The sequence below is a fragment of the Symphalangus syndactylus genome, chromosome 11 (assembly GCF_028878055.3).
Source record: "Symphalangus syndactylus isolate Jambi chromosome 11, NHGRI_mSymSyn1-v2.1_pri, whole genome shotgun sequence".
NCBI classification, from domain to species: domain Eukaryota; kingdom Metazoa; phylum Chordata; class Mammalia; order Primates; family Hylobatidae; genus Symphalangus; species Symphalangus syndactylus.
Genome location: NC_072433.2, coordinates 134,401,231 through 134,413,460, shown reverse-complemented (window position 1 = coordinate 134,413,460; position 12,230 = coordinate 134,401,231). Strand labels below are relative to the sequence as shown.

At 62.4% G+C, this 12,230-nt stretch overlaps 1 protein-coding gene across 5 annotated transcripts in view; it reads left to right on the top strand.

The window, feature by feature from the left end:
• The window catches only part of CBFA2T3 (CBFA2/RUNX1 partner transcriptional co-repressor 3), a 103,000-nt gene that overhangs the window by 33,417 nt on the left and 57,353 nt on the right, over nt 1-12,230 (top strand). Inside the window, exon 1 of one of the 5 annotated variants that reach the window (XM_063612532.1) lies at nt 1,632-2,021. The exons of the other annotated variants lie outside the window; for them this stretch is intronic. The gene's annotated coding sequence lies outside the window, so the exon portion shown is untranslated. Of the gene's footprint in view, nt 1-1,631; nt 2,022-12,230 lie in introns of those variants that run through there. 5 annotated transcript variants of the gene reach the window in all.

Below are 12,230 nucleotides of genomic sequence, written 5' to 3'. Positions count from 1 at the left end.
GAAACCTGGGGGCGTTTTAGGATTACCACCGGCAGAATGTTTTCCTTTCTTAGTGGCACATAAAATAATGGTGCATCTTAAAATCCACTGTGCCTCAGAGTCCATGAAGCCAGGGAGCCAGGATGGATAAATTTCGAGCATAAAATCGGTAACCTTAGGCAACACACCCAATGCATGGAGACTCACACTGTTCTGTGGGGTGGGCTCAGAACCCCCCCACTCCATTCCACAAGGACTGGGCTGAGCCACGTGGGCAAGCACCAAGTTAAGCGCAGTCTGAAAACCAGGAGAATGAAGGTGCTTGGCGTTTGTGTCACAATTTTCAAGGAGTCTGGCGGGCTTTAGACAGCACTTCCCACAGCCAGGAGCTGGAGGAACTGGCTGGGCCACACTGCGGTTAGTGACCCAGCTGACCAGACCGCTGCCCAGGGGCTGCAGGGGGGGTGGTGCTGTCCTCCCCCTCACGGGACCCCCGTTCTGGGTTTCTGTCCCCTTCCTCTGCCAGCTCAGGTGGGCAGAGGCAAGTCCATGAGAGGGACGAGGGGTGGAGGAAAAAGGCCGCGGCACAAAGCTGGACTGGGCCATGTTTCGCACGTTGCTATATTTTTATACTGGGGACCTCGGACCATCACATGCAAAATTTATGCGAAATGAGAGGCAAACCAAGGCCCTGCTGCTCTGAAGGTCTGGCCTCTTGTGTCTCCTAATGGTGACCCCTGGGCCCCCCCAGCCCCGTTTGTGTCTAAGAAATAAGAGCACGTGTGAGTTGGGGCAGGAAACAGGGAAAAGGCGCCAATTTTACTAAAATGTACTAAGCAGGCAAATGCACCAGATACGCCACAAAGTACTTTAGGGAAAGGCAAAGCGGGTGGGGGAGGGGGCCTGCCCGCAGAGAAAGTGCGGAGAGGCCAGAGCAGCGGCTCGGGGCGTTTCTGCAGGTGGACACGAAACGCACAATATGCAAATGATAGCAAAGGATATGCAAATGACCTGGCCCCGGGACCAGCGGGGAGCGAGGGCTTCGCATCGGACCCGCCCGGGAGGCTGAGCGGGGGGAGCGCGACCCCTGCCGGCCACGCACGGAGGTGGCCCCAGGCCAGGCCGGGCGCCGTGCGGGGGGCGAGCGGGGGGCGGAGGGGGCGGCTGCGGCCGAAGAAGCGACTTCCCCCCCAACTCCCCACCTCCCCACACCCCCAAACCCCAACCCCCGTTCAGCCTCCCGCGCGGCCGCCAGAAGCCGCGGCTCTAAAGCTGCGAGGCCCGCGGCCGCCGACTGCTGCGAGGTGGGTGTGCGCGGCCTGCGGAGGGGGAGAGGGTGGGCGCAGGCGGGGGCCGCCCCCAAGAGCCGCGCCCCTCAACCTCTTCGCGCGCCCCCGCGCCGCCCCCCGCAGGAGGCTGCGCGCCCCTCGCCCCCCTCCCCGCGCCCCTCGCCCCCCTCCCCGCGCCCCTCGCCCCTCTCCCCGCGCCCGGCGCTCGGTACAGCCCCGGCCCCCACGGCCAGTTCTTAGGGCGCGCCCCGGTGGCGGAGGCGTTGGGGGAGGCTCTCGGCGGCGGGGAGCCCCTCTCCAGGCTGGCGCCCCGGGGCGGAGCTGAGCGCGATGGGCGCCGGGCGGGAGGCAGGTGGCGCAGCGGCGGCGGCGGGGGGCAGGAGGCGGAGGCGGAGCGCGCGGGGCGGGGGCCGCGGGGCCCCGTGAGACTCTCGGGCAAGCGCGCGGCGTTGGAGCCACAGGCGCGGCGGCTGGACCTGGCGCGGGCCGCGGAGGCCGGAGACCGCCCGGGGCGGGGTGCGCGCTTTGTTCCCGCGCGGGGTGGCCGGAGCCGAGTCCCCGGCATGGCCCAGGAGGCCGCCCCGCGCGCCCCAGCCCCGCCGCGCGCCTGAGCCCGGTGCGGCGCCAGAAGACAGCGCGCAGCCGCCCCTGAGTCGTGGAGGCGGGGACCAAGCTGGAAGGAGCAGCGACTCCCGGACCGAGTCGCGAGTGTGCGCCGTCCGCCGCCCCCCGGATCCCCCGGAACCCCCGACCGTAAGTGCCGTGTCCTCCCCGCGCGCCGCCGCCGCTCTCCCCCGACTCCGCCCGCGGTTGCCGTTCCCGGATCTGCGCCGCAGCCGCGCGGAGCGCACGGGCCGTTTTCAAAGTTGGTGCCCACGGCAGGGTGGAGCCAGCCCGCCCAGCGCCCACCCATCCGGGCTGAGCGCAGCCCCCCGTGAGCGGAGCCTGACCTGCGGGGGCTGCGGCGAAACTTAGGGGGGAACGACGCGCCCGGGCGCTGGGAGTCTCGCGGGCTCCCCTGGGGCCGCCCGGTTTTCCTAACAAAGGCCCCGCGGCCCGCGTGACGGAGACCCGGGTGTGGGGAGGCCGAGGGCGGCCCTGGGAGTGGCAGAGGTGCCGGCGGCCCGGCTGGGGAGGAGAGTCCAGAGCTCCCTCCAGCCGCTCCCTCTCCTGCCCAGGTCCCGGGCGCTGCCCCGCAGGCTAAAGGTGGTCCGCGCTGGGGGCCTGGACCCTGCCTGGCTTGCGGTCTCTGGGGTCCTGACGGCTGCGGGCCTCGGCACAGCCGGGTGGCAGCGATGGCGCGCACAGCCTTTGGGAAGCGTCCATCTGTGTTGGGCAGGCCCTGAGCCAGGCTGTGGGAACAGCGGGGAGGGAGGTGTGAGCCTCTGTGGAGGGACAGATGGCTGAAAACGCAGCCCTAGACGGCTGACTTCACTTACGTGGAGCAGAAGGCGGCCAGGCTGGTGGCGGCGACTCAGAGCCGCTGGGCTCCGAACACACTGCGGGACTGGCGCTCCCCCGCCCCTGCGCGCGCCCTGTGTGTGCTGGGGCCGCGGCCGGGCTGTGCCCACCCCTCCTTCACTCTGTGGGCTGAGGCCGGCCGACTTCAGGCCCATTCCAGGACCCAGGAAGAAAAACCTTTCCCTTGAAAAGAGAGCACGTCGCCTGCTCCTGTGGGTGGGGGTTTGTCGGTAGCTGTCAGGCTTGTGGCCCCGGCCAGGGTGCGGCTTCTGTGCGTCCGGCCCGGGTGTGCGTTTCCTCTCCTGGACCAGGAACAGGAGGTTCCCAGGGCAGGCACCTCGGAGGACGGGTCGGCCGGGGATAAGGGGCGGGGGCCGGTTATTCGGTGCCTGGCATTGCTCCTCAAGTTGCTGAGAGGTTGGGGAAACTTCTTGAGGCTGGGACTCCACTGTGTCCCCCAGACCCGAAGGGGTGAGGGCTGGGCCTGAGCGCTTCCGATCCTCACCTGCTCCTGGCATCGCTTTCCCGGCAGGGGAGGAGGCAGGAAGGCCCAGCCCACAGTTCCTGGGCAAGTTTGTCCGTGGAGGGCTGGCTCTGTGTGCCTCTGGGGTCGGGCTGTGTCCTTCGGCCCGCTCCAGTCTGGGCGTTGGGAATCAGAAACTTCCCCGGGGGCCAGACAGGCAGACAGGCGGATGCTGTGCAAGCCGGAGCCACCGGGAGGGTCCTGTTCTGTGCGGCCGACAGCACCGTGCCTGGAAAAGCCATGCTATTTGGGACCGTCCTGCTGGGCAAGCGGCCACTCTTCCACACTGAAAGGGAAACAGAAAGGAAGAAGCGCCCAGAGCAGGAGGAACAGATGTGGCCTCCACCCGAGATTGGGGCTCAGGGAGGGAAGAGTATGGCATCAGGATTGGTCTTCCGGCAGGCTCCATCTCTCCTGGGATGTGCTGGGATCCTCTAGTGACAGGGGACAAGGGAAGTTCACATGAGTGGTTCGTGGTGCGGGGGCCGTGCTGTCGCCACCTGTGAAGCCAGGGCTGGTGAGTGGGAGGGCTTTCCCCAGACATCTTCCAGAACCCTCTGGGGCTGCAAAGCCACACGCCAGCCGCCCGAGCCCCCCCGAGCTCTTCCCCTGCCGCCCGCTATCCGCGTAATTCAGTTACCACCTCCAGGAAATCTCTCTGGTTTGGCTCCACATATTTTCATTTCTGCATGACTGGAAGAAATTAATTTTTCTCCCTGCGCGAGGATCTGGAGATGCTGCCGGCAGGCTGGGTCACTAATCCCCAAGATCCCAGCCCTCAGGGCTGCACCGGGGAGGGCCGGGCCTCGCCGCTGCCCCATCTGGGGTGGCAGGGAGGGTGTGAGGTGGGTGAGGCATTTCCCTGCCAGCTTCTGGAACCATCTTGGGGCTCTCCGCTGGCCTCCCCCTCCCCTGCTGCACCGTTAGCAGGTTGACTTTGGGGTTTTCTGATTCATCCTCAGCCTCCCACAGTGCCAGGGTGGAAGGATGGTGGTTGAATTAAGTGGATCTGAATTTCCTTCCCAGGCAGGGAGGAACCAGAAACAAGTTCAGCGTGCCCCAGTGCTGTGTGTGCCACACGGGTGTTCAGACCCAGCATGGAGGGAGCAGCAGGGCCTTGTTAGGTGAAGGCACTGGCGTCTCCGTGGGGCTGCTCTCCCGGCCCGCGCTTGCTGCACTGCCTGCCTGTGGCCTGTCTCTCCTGCCCACAGGGTCATGGAACCTTCCTGGGTGGGTCTTATAGCCTACAACAGCACTGGGGCTTACACGCACTGTCACGTCCCTGTAACACCCATGAGGGCCGTGGAGCGTTCCCCCTCTCCGACGCCGGGAGAGGTACAGTCACTCCACAGGTCATGCAGGGAGCCAGTCTGACGGCGGGCTGCAGCGAGTGTCTCCAGGCCCCTGTCCAGCCCCACCCAGTCCCTGTCCAGCCCTGCCCGGGCGTTCCTTTGCCTGTGCCGTCAGTCCCCATCCCCAGCCTGCCAGGCCACATTCTTAGAGCATGTGAGCACCCCCAAGGGGCTGGGGGATCTGGTGGCTGAGGGCTCAGTCATGACTCGGGGTTAGCACTGTAGGTGCAAAAGCCCTCACCTGGATACAGGCCCTGGGGCCCATCTGGGGTCAGGGCACTGGTGGGAGAACTTGACCTCTGCCCTGCCTGGATCATGGAGCCCCAAGGCCAGCCTCATCCCAGCTGCTCTAGTCCTGCACCTCTGGCCAGCCCCACCTCTGCTTCCTGCCCTGCTGTGCAGAGGAGGGGGGTCATTGTTGCTAAAGACCCTCCAGAAGCCACTGGAACATTGCCCGGCTATTAACACAGACACAGCATCCACTGTTCGTAGAAATCCACGTCCAGGCAACTGATGTCACCTCCCAGGCTGGCCCCAGGCCCCTGGGGATGGGAGGGACCCAAACTCTACAATTTGTCAATGCCAGAGGGTGGCTTTGCCATCACTTCACTTACAGGACAAAAAGTGCCTTTACTCCAGTGCTCATTCCCGGGGCAAGTATTGATCGAACACCTACTCCATACCAGGCGGGGGCAGAGTCACATGCAGTGAGAGGCACCCAGGCCCTGCATTGGATCCTCACGGCAGCCCTGAAGCCACCGCTGCTGTCCCACTTTCCAGACCGGGAAGCTGAGGCCCACAGAGGTTCCCAGCTCGCAGCTCAGGAGCCCGACGCGGGCGGGTACCACCGGGCTCTGCTTGCAACACATCCGGGGTGGTCAGGCCCCTGGAACTTCCCACTGAGTTCTGACACGGGAAGGCCAGCGTGGGGACGGCAGGGAGTGGGCCGGGCACCTGCAGAGTCCAGTGCACACTGTGGGCTGGGACCCGCTGCCTCGCAGGGGCAGGAGGGGGTGGAAACACAACTGCTGGGGTACTGGCTAGGGAGGTGCAGGCCGCTTGAGGGTAGCTCAGAGGGAGGCTCACGACAGCGTCACCATCCCTGGTGTCAGGGTCTGGGCCAGGTTGGGTGGACACCACGCTGTTCGTCCACCTCGTGGCTTAGTCTCCCTGGGAATGCCTGCGTCAGTGAACCACACCCCAGATCCTTTCCTGGGGGTTTTATTCTCCACCCTCTGACTTTCCTGGGCAGAGTGAGAAGGCCTGGTTCTGCTTCTGCAGTTCCCCAGGCCGGGACCCTCCTTTCAGCGGAGCCCAGGCTGCGCTGCGGGAAACAGTCCACCAGGCAGGCCTGGGAGGGCCGCCTTAGCCAAGAGCAAATGCAGGCAAGGGCTTTGCTTGTCTGGAAAAAAATTCCTGGAGTGGAAGCCACTCTTGTAGCATTGGTGGAAAAGGCTCAGGCGGAGACCTGGCAGTTGGGCTGGAAACTGACGACGAGGAGAGTGAGAAATAACCGCTCCCCAGTCCCCACTTCTGAGCTCGCAGCTTGCCCCAAGGGTGGGAGCTGGGGACTCAGGACCCGCTGGGATCCGGCTTTCTGCCTGTGCTGTGGCAGTGAGTTTCCTGTGGCAATAAAACAGAAGTTCAGACTTTTCTGCTTTTTGTAATTCATGGGACCTCACTGAGAGCCAGATGTCACTGGGAAGGAAAACAAAGATGAATTTGGCCGTAATAAGGAAGATGTCTCCCGGAGCCAAGGCACCAGCAGCCCAGCCGGCAGCTCACCCTGTGCTGCTCTCGGCCGCCTGCCTCTGCGTTTCTCGCCTGCTCAGCCACCCAGGGCTGGTTCTGCCCCGTCTGGTCTGGGCAGCTCAGAGCCTCCTCGGCTGCCCCTGAGGCTGGGGTCGTGGTGGATACTCGGCGGCCTCTGAAGCTGGGGTCACGGTGGACGTGGCAGGAGGAGATTTGGGGAGGAAGTCTGGGCACCAGGGCAGTCTTCTGTTTACTCAGCAGAGGAAAGTCCACACTGGGGAGGCAGCAGGTGGGACCTGCCAGCGACCAGGATGGGAGATGCCTGGGAGACGCCCAGGAAACGCCCGGGGCAGTCAGGAGGGCTCCTGCGCACCCTGGTGGCTCCAGGTCACAGATGGAACTCATGAGGAAGTCCCCGCCCAGTGTACCCGACCTCCCTGAGTACCCGGGAAAGTCAGGGTGCCGTCAAGCCAGCAGGGGAAGCAGCTCCAGCTGCAGTGAGACCCTCTTACAGGTGGGGAGGGGCTCCCCTCCAGGGCCAGGGGTGACTGCAGCCCCCTGCCCAGTTCCCGGAGCCAGCGGGGAGGGGGATGGGCAGCCCCTTGGCTTCTTGGAGCCCCCACCTGGATTCGACTCCCCTCCCAGCAGCTGCGTGACCTACAGCAAATATTCCCATCTGTCTCTCAGGTCTCAAACGCAAAATGCAGTCACAAAGGCAATCTACCCCTTCGGGCTGTGATGAGCTGGGAAAGGTCTGTGTGTGTATGGGCTGCGACCAACAGCCTCGTCCCCTTTCTGGGGGGACACCCGGTGGTGTCCTGAGGCTCAGTGGTGGATGCGGCATGAAGGCAGCTCTGCACCCAGGCCCCTTTCTCTGCAGGCCCCCGAACAGAAGCTCACTGCCTGCACCTTTGCAAAATGGGGTGGTCCAGAGAGACCACCTCGATGGTTAGACTCCTGCACAGTCCAGACCGCAGGCCCTGTGCCTGTTCTACCTACGGGAGGACAGCCTGCAAGCTTGGGGCCCGTGTGCACCAGCCACCTGTAGACCCATTTACAGAGGGGAAACAGGGTAAGATCGGTCGCACTTGAGTTTCTCCCCGTCAGAGGCAGAATTCCCACTTGGGAGCCGAGGCCACCTGACTCGGGCCATCCAAAGCCCAGGTATTTCTGCACCACCAGGGTCCCCACGCAGGTGGTGGGGGCCTCTCACCAGGCCTGGGGATCGTCAGGCCCCTCCCCTTGCCTTGGCCACCACCCCGGGGCTCCACAGCCTAATCCAGCCCAGCCTGTACTCAGAGCGCAGTGGACACGGGGCCCTTCCACACAGCCTCTCCTGCGCCAGAGACATCAGAATGCAGGACTGCCCCTGACCAGGGGCAGTATTGGGTCTCTGGGCTGTGGCTGTGCCTGAGTGGACAGAACAGGGGCCTTGGGAGCTGGACTCCACGTATCCCTGTGGCCGAGTGGACGGAACAGGGGCCTTGGGTGCTGGACTCCACGTATCCTTGTGCCTGATGGCAGCTTGCAGCTCCACGACGTGGCCTTCAGCTCCCTTAAAGAATGCGTCGTTCTGAACTTCGGGGGTGGAAGAGGGCAGGGAACGTTCATGCCTCTTTCGCGGCGTCTCTGCCTCCCTTACCAGGTCCTGCCAACAGCAAGAACAGGCAGGCAGCGAGGCCAGACTTATCTCCGCTCCTCTGGGCCGCCGTGTCCCCATCTGTCCCTTGCGGGGGTTGCTCAGCACAGCACACTGTGCACAGGGAAGATGGAGCCTCGCCTGTCGCCCCCCAATGGTGCGGGCCAGGTGTGTGGCTGAGACCCTCTCTGTGTGGCCCTGCTGGCTGCCGTGTCCCCACCGTGCCTCTGCGGCCCAGCTGCTCCATCAGGGTCCAGCACTGTTCATGCCCAGAAGCCCAAACCAGCCCACAGGGGACCTGGGAGCAGAGTGTTCGGGAATGTGCACGGAGCCTCCCCTTTGGGCCCGAGTCGGCCTCTCCTGTGACCTGAGCAGGTACCGTGGGGCAGCCATTCTCGCCTGTGCCTCTGTCTGCCAAGGGGCGGCCTCTCCCAAGGGAGCTTCGGCGTGCCAGGGAAGGGGCGTGGATCGTTTCAGACTGTCTCATGGCCACGACGAAAAAGGGAGAAGACCGGGCAAAATTGATGTTTATAATATATAATCTTACTTAACCCAGTGTGTCCAAAACTCATTATTTTCGACATCCACTGATTTTTAAGTGACTGAGGTATTTTATTTAAGCTCTTGTGGGGGCAGCGTGCACCTTGGCTCACTGGGGTCTCACCTCTGTCCTCCTTGTGCCGGTGTTGTGCTTGCTGCTGCTGCGCTGCACAGAGCAGAGGGACAGGGATTTCACCAAGTCACACACGCATGGCATGAAGTGGCCACTATGGCTGTGGGGATGCAGACGTGTGGCACTCTGAGGCGTATAGAGGCATGTGATGTGTGCAGAGGTGTGCAGACGTGTGGCATTGTGAGACGTGTAGTCTGGGACCCTACCCTGGGGGAGCGCAAAGCAGCCCCCAGGAGTTGACCAGTGAGGCAAATGGGAGGTGCACCAGGCAGGGCCGGGACCACAGGGCAAAGCCTTTATGGAAAGGAGAGAAGGCTGGTGGCTTGCACACCGAGGGCCTGGCCTGTCTCTAGGCGTGCGGACTTCCATTAGAAGTGACGTCGCCGGGTCCTGGCTCCATGCCATCACCTCCCTCGAGCTCCCAGGACCTGGCCCAAGAGGCCATTTTTCTTTTCTTTCTTTCTTTTTTCCCCCCAGACAGAATCTCACTCTGTCGCCCAGGCTGGAGTGCAGTGGCGCAATCTCAGCTCACAGCAACCTCTGCCTCCTGGGTTCAAGTGATTCTCCTGCGTCAGCCTCCCGAGTAGCTGGGATTACAGCCACATACCACTGCACCTGGCTTTTTTTTTTTTAATTTTTATTTTTAGTAGAGACGGGGGTTTGCCATGTTGGCCAGGCTGGTCTCAAACTCCTGACCTCAGGTGATCCACCCGCCTCAGCATCCCAAAGTGATGGAATGACAGGCGTGAGCCACCGTGCTCGGCCTCTTTTTTCCCTTTCCTTAGAGTCGGGGTCTCCCTCTGTCGCTCAGGCTGGAGTGCAGTAGTGCGATCATGGCTCACTGCTGCCTTAACCTCCTGGGTTCAAGCGATCCTCCCCCTTCAGCCTACAGAGTAGCTGGGACTGCAGGTGTTCACCACCATGCCCAGCTAATTGTTTCTTTAATTTTTAATTTTTTTGGTAGCGATGGGGTCTTGCTACATTGCCCAGGCTGTCTCAAGCTCCTGTGCTCAAACGATCCTCCTGCTTCAGCCTCCCGAAGTGCCGGGATTGTAGGCGTGACCCACTGCACCCAGCCTAAGAGGCAGTTTTATGGTCATTGAGTCCAACGCCAGGGCGGCTTCTTTCCTGGAAGTGTGCTCTGCCTGTTTGCTGGGATGGGAAAGCGGGGGCCGTGTGAGGGGCCACCTGGCAGGCTGTCTCCATGAGGACACCAGCCCCGAGGTCACTGCGTCGGGTGCCATTGCCAGGGGCACACATGCAGGTGCGTGTGTGTAAAGTCTGAGTGTGATGGTGTGCACACGTGTGCATGCGTGTGGGGTACTACGGTGTGAAAACCGGGCCAGGAGGAAGCATGACCTATGACCTGGCTGTCCAGACTCACGGGATCCCCACAGCCAGCCTCAGAGAATGTTCCACAAACAATAAGTGCCTCGGCGAAGTGCTTACCCTTCCCAAACCCTCTTTCCCGTCCCCTCTGCACTGTGATCCCATGAGAGCTTTTATAAAGCATGAGCCGTGACACTAGGGCTCACTGGGGACCACAGCACCTACATCCAACTAAACCTGCCCAGAGCCAGGGACCATGCTGCCCCAGGACTGGGGTGACCGGAGGGATAAGCAGAGGCCTGAGCTGCAGGCCAGTGTCCCCAGCATCTGCTCACTCTGCACCACGGGGCCAGCCCACAGCCCTTCTCCACCGCTGGCTCATCCACGGGTCCAGCCCACGGCCCTTCTCCACCTCTGGCTCATCCACGGGTCCGGCCCACAGCCCTTCTCCACCTCTGCCTCATCCACGGGGCCGGCCCATGGCCCTTCTCTACCTCTGGCTCGTCCTTGGCACGTGAAGGGGCTTCTGCCCAGGAGACCTTCAGGTTGGAAAGGTCACTTGCCACAGACCGGTCCTTGTGGGTGCCTCCCACCCTTGAGGGTGTGCTTGTGTCTCTGGAAGGGGGGTGTTTGCAGCAAGAAGGTCGCTCAGGTCCCACTCCAGCCACCAGCCTTCTGGGCCTGGCCTCCACCCTCCTGGTTTCCAGCACAGCCAGGCCCACAGAGCCAGGGCTGGGGTCACAGCAGTGCCTCCCGCTACCTGCCTGCAGGTCGGCCCCAGTTGACAGGAGCAGGGCCCCTGGGAGGGAGGCTGAGCCCTTCTCACATTTGAGGTCCCCAAAGTCAGGGAAGAGGTGGCTCCACTCATCACCCCTGGGCTGTGAGCTGGTGGAGGGGTCCCTGGCAGGGGGAGGTTAATAGGTCATGAGCTGCCTGTCTCAGCCTCCCCGCTGTTTTTTTAATTGTGGGAAAATACACATAATATTTATCATTTTAAGTATCGTACAGTGTAACTTCAGTAGCATTTAGTGCACTCACAATGCAACGCAACCCCCCGCCACGAGCTAGCTCCCATTCTCATCACCCCAAAAGGAAACCCCACTCCCACTGCCACTCACTCCTCCGCCCCCAGCCCCCAGTCTGCCCCCTCCCCCATCTCCTCAATCCTCCACCCCCAGCCCCTAGTCTGCACCCCCTCCCGCATCTCTGTGAATTTGCCTGTTCTGGACACCTCGGATGAAAGGGATGGGGCCACGTGTGGCCCTTGCGTCTGGCTTTGTCAGCTTGGGGCCTTCGTGGCTCCCCGCACTGGAGCCTAGTGGGCGCCTCCTTCCCTGTGGCTGAGTTGCACTGCACTGTGCAGAAAGACCACGTTTTGTGTGTCTGTTGATGGATGCGTGAGTTGTTGCCCCCATTGTGGTTATGTTGGACCATGCAGCTGTGGGTATGGGTAGCTTTTGCGTGGACAATGCAGCTATGGGTATGGGTAGCTTTTGCGTGGATGATGCAGCTGTGGGTATTGGTAGCTTTTGCGTGGACGAATGTCTTCTTTTCTCTTGGTTGGATTCCTAGGAGTAGAATCCCTGGCTCACCTGGTAACTCTGGGTTTAATTGTCCACGGGGTTTCAAGGGATAAGTTATCAAGAAAAGCCGCCGTCCTGGTGGGCAGGGGGCTTGGCCTTGCTGTCACCGGGTCCTCCCGCAGGCCCTTGGGAGCAGCCCTCACCACACCTCTCACAGGTGATGGTGTGCTGGCCCCGGTGATGGATGCCGTTGCCTGAGGTCACCGGCTGGTTCAGGGACGCCCTGGGTTGTTTGCACAGCGGCGGCCAGGCTGCCTGCAAGCTGCTGTCATGTTTGATTCCACAATTATGGGATCTCTCCAGCACCTGCTCTCTGACCACGTGACTTGTGCCAGATTCTGTACCTGGTTTCTTTGCTTCTATCCTGCCCCCCATCCCAGGTCTATTTTGCACTTGGCATCCAGATGGAACCCATTAAAGGCCAGTCACAGCTCTCCAGGGATGGAGCTGAGGTCCTTGTGGGGCCTCTAAGACCACACAAACTCCCCTCCCTTCTACCACCCGCTCTGCTCTGCCTTGCTGCTGCCCACCTCGCCTGGCTGGCTGCAGTTCAGGGCCTTTGTGCTGCTGGTCCCAGTGCCTGGAATGTTCTCCCCCGACGCCTGCGTGGCTCCCGGCTTCCCTCCTTCAGTCCTTGCTCAGATGTCATC